Here is a 6,396-nt window from a genome sequence, read left to right as displayed (position 1 = left end):
TTTAAAGCCATTATGAAATGCTTTCCAAAAGCATTAAGAAGCTGTTTCTCGAAAAGACAGTTTTTCTCTACATTTTCTTTCATGCTAAACAGTCCAAATGAAAAGCTTTTCAGAGTTAACTAGTTTAAGCAATACCAGTGTTTTAGTGTAATGAATAACTTTTTATAGAGGACAATTGCACACAGTTCAATATGCTAGTATTTCTATTTCTGTGCACCACCAATGCCGGGATTCTAGGGTAGAATTTCTTTCTTTGAGAAAGCTGAGGCGATCAAAACCCTGATTAACCTCTGATATTCACGTGGTGCTCTTGATCTTGAGGACCGAAGCAGTAACAAAGAGTTAATGGCAGCCATATGCTCAGGGTATTGTGGGTACTGTTGACCCAAATGTGAACTCCGCAAGCGAGTGCTGCTAACTGCTGTTTGTTTCAGGTTTGGTGTGGAGATTACTGATGAAGAGTTTGAGCTGCTACTTGACAGAATCCGCCTTGATGAAGATGGAAATGTCAGATACCCCCAGTTCATGGCCAGGTTTGATTCCCAGTATACAGTGTATGTATTTTATTTCTCATTTGTGAGTAGAATTATTTTTAATCTAAGAGGCTCACATAACATTTGCAAACTAGTTCTCATTTCTTAAATGTGTTCCTTCATCACATATTTCTAGCATGGAGTATGCTAATTATACTTAAGATTAGCCGATGCTCTGGGTATATACTATTTATAACTTTAAATGCTAATTAAGTGTAAGACTTAATAAGCATTTAACATATCTTCATGCTTTCTATAGGCTGTGAAATATGACAAACTTCTAAATAAAAGCTAATTATTTCCAAAAAATGGTAATAAGTGCACTTAATACCTCTCTAAGAACTTGATACATTTACAGATCCTTATGTAGTCTGAAATACTTCTGAAAAGATGATATTGGTTTATGGAGACTCTACTTGGCCTCCAAGGTTCAGATATGAATCACAGTTTAATTAAAAAAAAGAAGCAGTGGTGGGGGTAGATAGAGATATTTTATTATTTTCCAAAAATTAGGGCTTGATCCCACAATTGTCATGCCAACAGCAGCATAGAAGCCAGTGATACTACTCACGCGAGTGAAGGTTTCTTGTGGAATCTGGGGTTTGGAGAAATCCCTTTCACCCATGGGATCTGGAGAAATAAATTCCAGCACTTGCATGCACACATACAAGTTAGACTGCTCAAAAGAAATGAAAACGTTTTTGAGTTATTCAGCAGGTAAGGGTATATCTAGTTTGCGTACACACACGAAGGGCAAATAGAAGTCTGAGTTCACTGTACTGAAACCACATGGGGTACTTCCTGCACTTCAGGTAATAGACAAGTACTGCAAACCTGGGCATCTTCTATATCTTTTTGATGCCACTGCTTTCTCCTTCCTAATCCATTAATTGCTTCTCTACTGCAGTCCGTTTCTTCTCCTCAGTCCTTGTCTCCCTACCTCCAGAAACTTTGGGGCCGGATTCAGTTGGCCACACATATGAAATGCATTAGGGTATCTGAAGCATCTGCACAAGGCTGTCATATATGACACAGGATTCATGAGATGCCTGTGCCCTTCTGGGACAGCATCCCCTAGAGAATATCTGAGAGTGTCTCAAACAACCTTTGAGTGCCTTTGGGTGGGCTACTGAGTCAAGCTCTTTGATGTCTGTTTAATAAACCTTCACATTTCCCCTTCCAACTTTTCTTCTGTTTCTTGCATACTTTTACTGCCAAGGCCTTCTCTCCAGTTCTTTCTTTCACAGTGCTCTGACTGGATTGCAGCTATCCTGGATTTAGTTGTACTGGGATTTCTGTGAAGTTTTTCAGATCCATAGGAATATTCCCTGGTCATCCTGTGGTAAGGATGTAAAGAAGGAACAGAGGATAAAGACCATCTGGCAAAGCTGACCAGGCTTTGAAAGACTAAGAGCTTCAAAGACAAAATATACTGAGAGGCACAAAATTGGACCCTACCTTCTTCCCCTCACTATGGACTCTGCTGCAGTAGCTGTCCTTCATACTTCCTGCCTTTCTTCTCCACCTGCACAGTGCTTCATCTTCCATGTCCAGATGAAATCAGGAGTAGTCCCCAAAACAGGCAAGATGCTTCATATCAGCAGTGTCTTATCTTTGTGCATTAACTTATGGATTGAGATGGATCTGGAGGCAGCATTTATTTCAGTTTTAATTACTATTTTCATTTGTTTATTTTTGAAGTGCCACATTTTCATGGCAAAAGAGCTGCATTTAGCACAGCAGATACCATTAGCTGTCACCTTGTCTTGGAGCGTATCCATAAGAGTACACACAGCTACTGTTAGCCCTTTAGGAGAGCTAGCACATGGCCTATATTTCAATAGTAACAAACTGTGCCATGTAACATCCTTGAGGCTGCCAGCAGGAGCTGTTGTTAGGGAGTTTACTCCAGTATCTTAACATGTAGGCTTGCTTCTGACATTCTTACAAATCAGGGTGCCAAACTCAACACCATGATTTGTAGGGATGTGCTGGAAGCCTAACTTGTACGAACGTAGCTCTGCCACCTTCAGGCCCTTTGCAAGCCTAGGTGAGTGTGGAATATGCTGTGAAGCAAGTCTGCCTCCAAGGCTGACATCTACCAGAGAATCACAGACAACATCCAAAACTTTGCTGCTGAGTCTAAGTCAGTGAAAACACTTGATCCAGCTGCATTAAACAGTGAAGGAAGGAATCTACAATAACAGGCAGGTTAAAGCTGCCTGTTATGAATGAAAGTGCACTGGGGAGGGAGCTTGGACTTGTGCCACAAGAAGTGCTAAAAAAGCTCATGGATGTGTGAAGGCTCTCTTCCCCAGGTCAACCAGGGAGCTACAAATATGCCTAGCCTCATTTCTTCTCACAAAAAATAATGGAAGCCTAGAAGTCCTTTTGCCAGTGAAGTACTAAGAGATGTCCTTCCCTTCTCATACTCTCCTGGAATCTGAATGGTCAACTGCACAAGCTGAGTTTTGTATGGGCCAAGTCTTGTATGAATCCTGTACTTGTTTTGCTGTCAGATGCCTCCAAGAATGGGCTTAGGTTAAACATACAGGCACTAGCAACATCTGGGCTTCTTCATCAGGGGATCCCCAGACCTACCAACATCATCAGGCCCAAAGGCAGACTATATATATGAAAAAGAGGAAGAATATTATAAGGATAGTCTGTCTTAATTGCAAGAGAAAGAGCTGTTAGATTAGGAACCCAGAATAAGACATTTACTTTGGAACTAAGGTTGTATTCTGGCTTTTGTCTGAGTAGAGAGGATAAACCCTGATCATTCAATGATAAAATGCTTTATCAGTAATCAGTTTTTGAACTTATCAGTCCCATTTCCAAATCATCTTTCAGAATGCACTAAATCCAGCAATTTCAAAGATTATTATCATGCCTACAGCTATTGTTTAGAAATAATTACTGTTTATATAGAAATCCATATACCTTCCATGGCACAATTCCATATTTGGACATGATCCAAGCAAATAATTGTTTATACTCATTGAGACTATCATTGCTCAAGTTGAGTAGGAGAACGCTTAGGCCCCATCAGCATAGCTTAAGTAATAGCTCCTTTTTGCTTCACGGTGAGAACTGGGAGTCAGATGCCTCTCTCAGATTGCTTCTGTGTTAATATGTGGTAATTTAATTTACTCCAATACAAAACTGGAGAACAAAACTGAGAACAGAATGTAGGACTGAGATGTAGTAATTTTCACTTTTTTCCTTCCCCTAGTGTCTTTCCTCCTCTAAAACCAAATGTTGTTTGCAAGTTTTGTCCCAGATTCTCTAATATAGCAGCTGTTTTTGACAGAAGTTCTCCCAACCTACAGCCATATGAAAAAGAAGGGGTGTAATGCATCTGAAGTAGCTACGTTGATTTGTATCTCCTGCAGCTCTGAGGCAGTATAAATGCCTTGGTACCTTATGCAGCTGCTACTTAACAGGCACAGGGGACCTAACCAGTAACAGCCATTACTCATTGCAATGGACAGCTATCCTTGTGGTTATTCCCATATACCTGTGGTGAGAGGGCTCCTTCTCAGCAAACCTTTGGCATCCTGTTTGCCAAGGGAGAAATTAAGAAACTGTCATTAGGATAATTTAAGGCCATATCCAGATCACACAACTTTGTGAATTTCAGCATACCTTGGAGTCCTAGTCCCAACTTCTCCAGATCAAAGATGTGTATGGAGTATGTTGTAGTTCCTTTCTGGCTCTTCCCACTGAAACACAGCATGTGGGAAGGGTGATGCATTCACAGCTCTTGTCTCAGTTTGGAGCTAGGATGCAGCCTTCATACATACCCAGGTCGGGAGTTTGGAGCTGTTCCTGGGTATTGCAGTTTAGACATACTTTCCGAATGTTTCCTGCTTCTTTGGATCTTTCTTGCTCATCTCCTCTTAGGGCAAACAAAACTTGCTTATTCTTTGTTTTCATACCTGTTCATCTTTAATAACTTTGTGAAACAGGAAATTAAAAGACGCTTTTAAGAAAATCTAAGATATCTCATTAAAATGGCAAGGAAGAGGTTTCATCTACTGAAATAATATTTTAACTAGAAATTCAGTTTACTATGAATTCAGTTATCTATAAATTAAATGTATTATTCGTCTTCAAATGAGGTATTACTTTGGTTGTAAAAGAACATTCTAAAGCATCTAAGCTTGAGTGAAAAATGGCTTTGCATTGGAATATCTCCCCTTCCCCTTCCACACAGTCATCAATTTCCCTAGTCTCTCCCTTGCTATCCAAACAGGTAGGCCTAATGCAAAACATAAAACACTGGTTGTGTTAAGGTTTCAGAGACATTAGTGAGAGAAGAACTTGAAGAATTACTTTAATTGGAAGCAGAAGATAGGTTATGAGTTTGAGGGAATATAATTAGTAAGGATTAAGCGGAAACTTTTGTCCATGATCAGAGATGGAACATACAGAGGTTTAATGAGGCAAGAACTTTAAAATGTAACTTGTTTTTCTATAATGTCATTTCACAGAGGGGATGGTAAGTGGATTAATAAACAAAGACAAAAGTTATTAAGAATCTGGTATTGGTATGCTAGACGTGACACAAGATTTATAAGGAAAGGTAGTATTTTGTACTCTACCTTTGAAACATGAGGAAAGGCTTATGTGCTCAGATCTGGTCTGTTTTTTCCACCTTTATCAGTTGATCTAATAAAAAATATCTATAGACCATGTCACTATTACCCTACTGCTATAGTATGTGTGCATCTGACATCAGTGATGCACACTTTATTAGCCACACAATAGTGGTGTTTACTGCTCATAGACTCCAAGAGGAGGAATCTACCCCAGAAAGCAAATGCATCAGTAGCCTGGCTCCTACTACCTCGTTTGCAAATTTCTGACTTCAGCGAGAGCAGGCTGTTTGCATGCAGAAGACAGAAGGGAGGTGTTATGACAGAGTCAAGTCATGGGCTGCAACTTTGCTGCTGTACTCCCCCCTGACCCTGTTCCTCTCACAGTATATTCATAGAGGGAAAGACTTAGGCTGTGGTTTCAGCTTTTTTTTGTTTACATTTAATAATGGTACTTTTGATCCCTTGCCTTTTGCAGTGGTGATTTGTTCTCACTGTCCCCTTGTGAGCAACACAGCTGGAAGTGACTCCTTCCATATTTGGAGGAAGATTATGCTGTGTTCATTCCTCATGCAGTACATGCAGAAATAAATCATATATGTCAATTATTTAGGATAAGGTTTGAGAATTGCTCAGCATTGACTCTATGTTAGCAATAACTGTGATTAACTCATTCCCCCTCCCCCCCCCCCCCAAAAAACCCTTTCTTTTCAGATTGAGCAGCTACATAAGAAATGCATTTGAAAATCCCAAGTAATTTGCCTTGGCAAGTTTATTTCTTCAGATACCATAAAAAGAGGAATAGAGTACTAAAATATTGTGTGAGCTATTTCCAGCTAATTGCTTCATTAGGGAATGTTGACACTGAGTCTCTGTTGTGAAAAGCAGAGCGCCAGATAACTCTGCAGAATAGTTCTTTTGCCTTGCAGATGAGCTTTTTAAAGGTTGTGTGGTTTTGATGATGCTGATTGGAAAGTTGTAGTATCACCTGTAGACCCCGGTGAGCTAGGCATGGTTCAAACACACAAAGAGAAAACAGTCCCTACTCTAGAGCATATACGCTTTAGTTAAGCCCTTGTGGCTTGCTATTCATTTGTAGAATTGCTGCAACCTGTGCCAGATTCCAGAGACAGTTTGTAACAACAGGCAGGAATGGTTAAGATGAAGGATGAATGTCAACATTCAGTGTTCTGTGTGAGAAAGAGCTAAGGCTATAGGTCAGCTACAAGTTAAAACATGTTCTCATCCTTCCAAAACCTCAT

The sequence above is a fragment of the Apteryx mantelli genome, chromosome 5, assembly GCF_036417845.1.
Source record: "Apteryx mantelli isolate bAptMan1 chromosome 5, bAptMan1.hap1, whole genome shotgun sequence".
NCBI classification, from domain to species: Eukaryota; Metazoa; Chordata; class Aves; order Apterygiformes; family Apterygidae; genus Apteryx; species Apteryx mantelli.
This window is presented reverse-complemented; position numbering follows the sequence as displayed.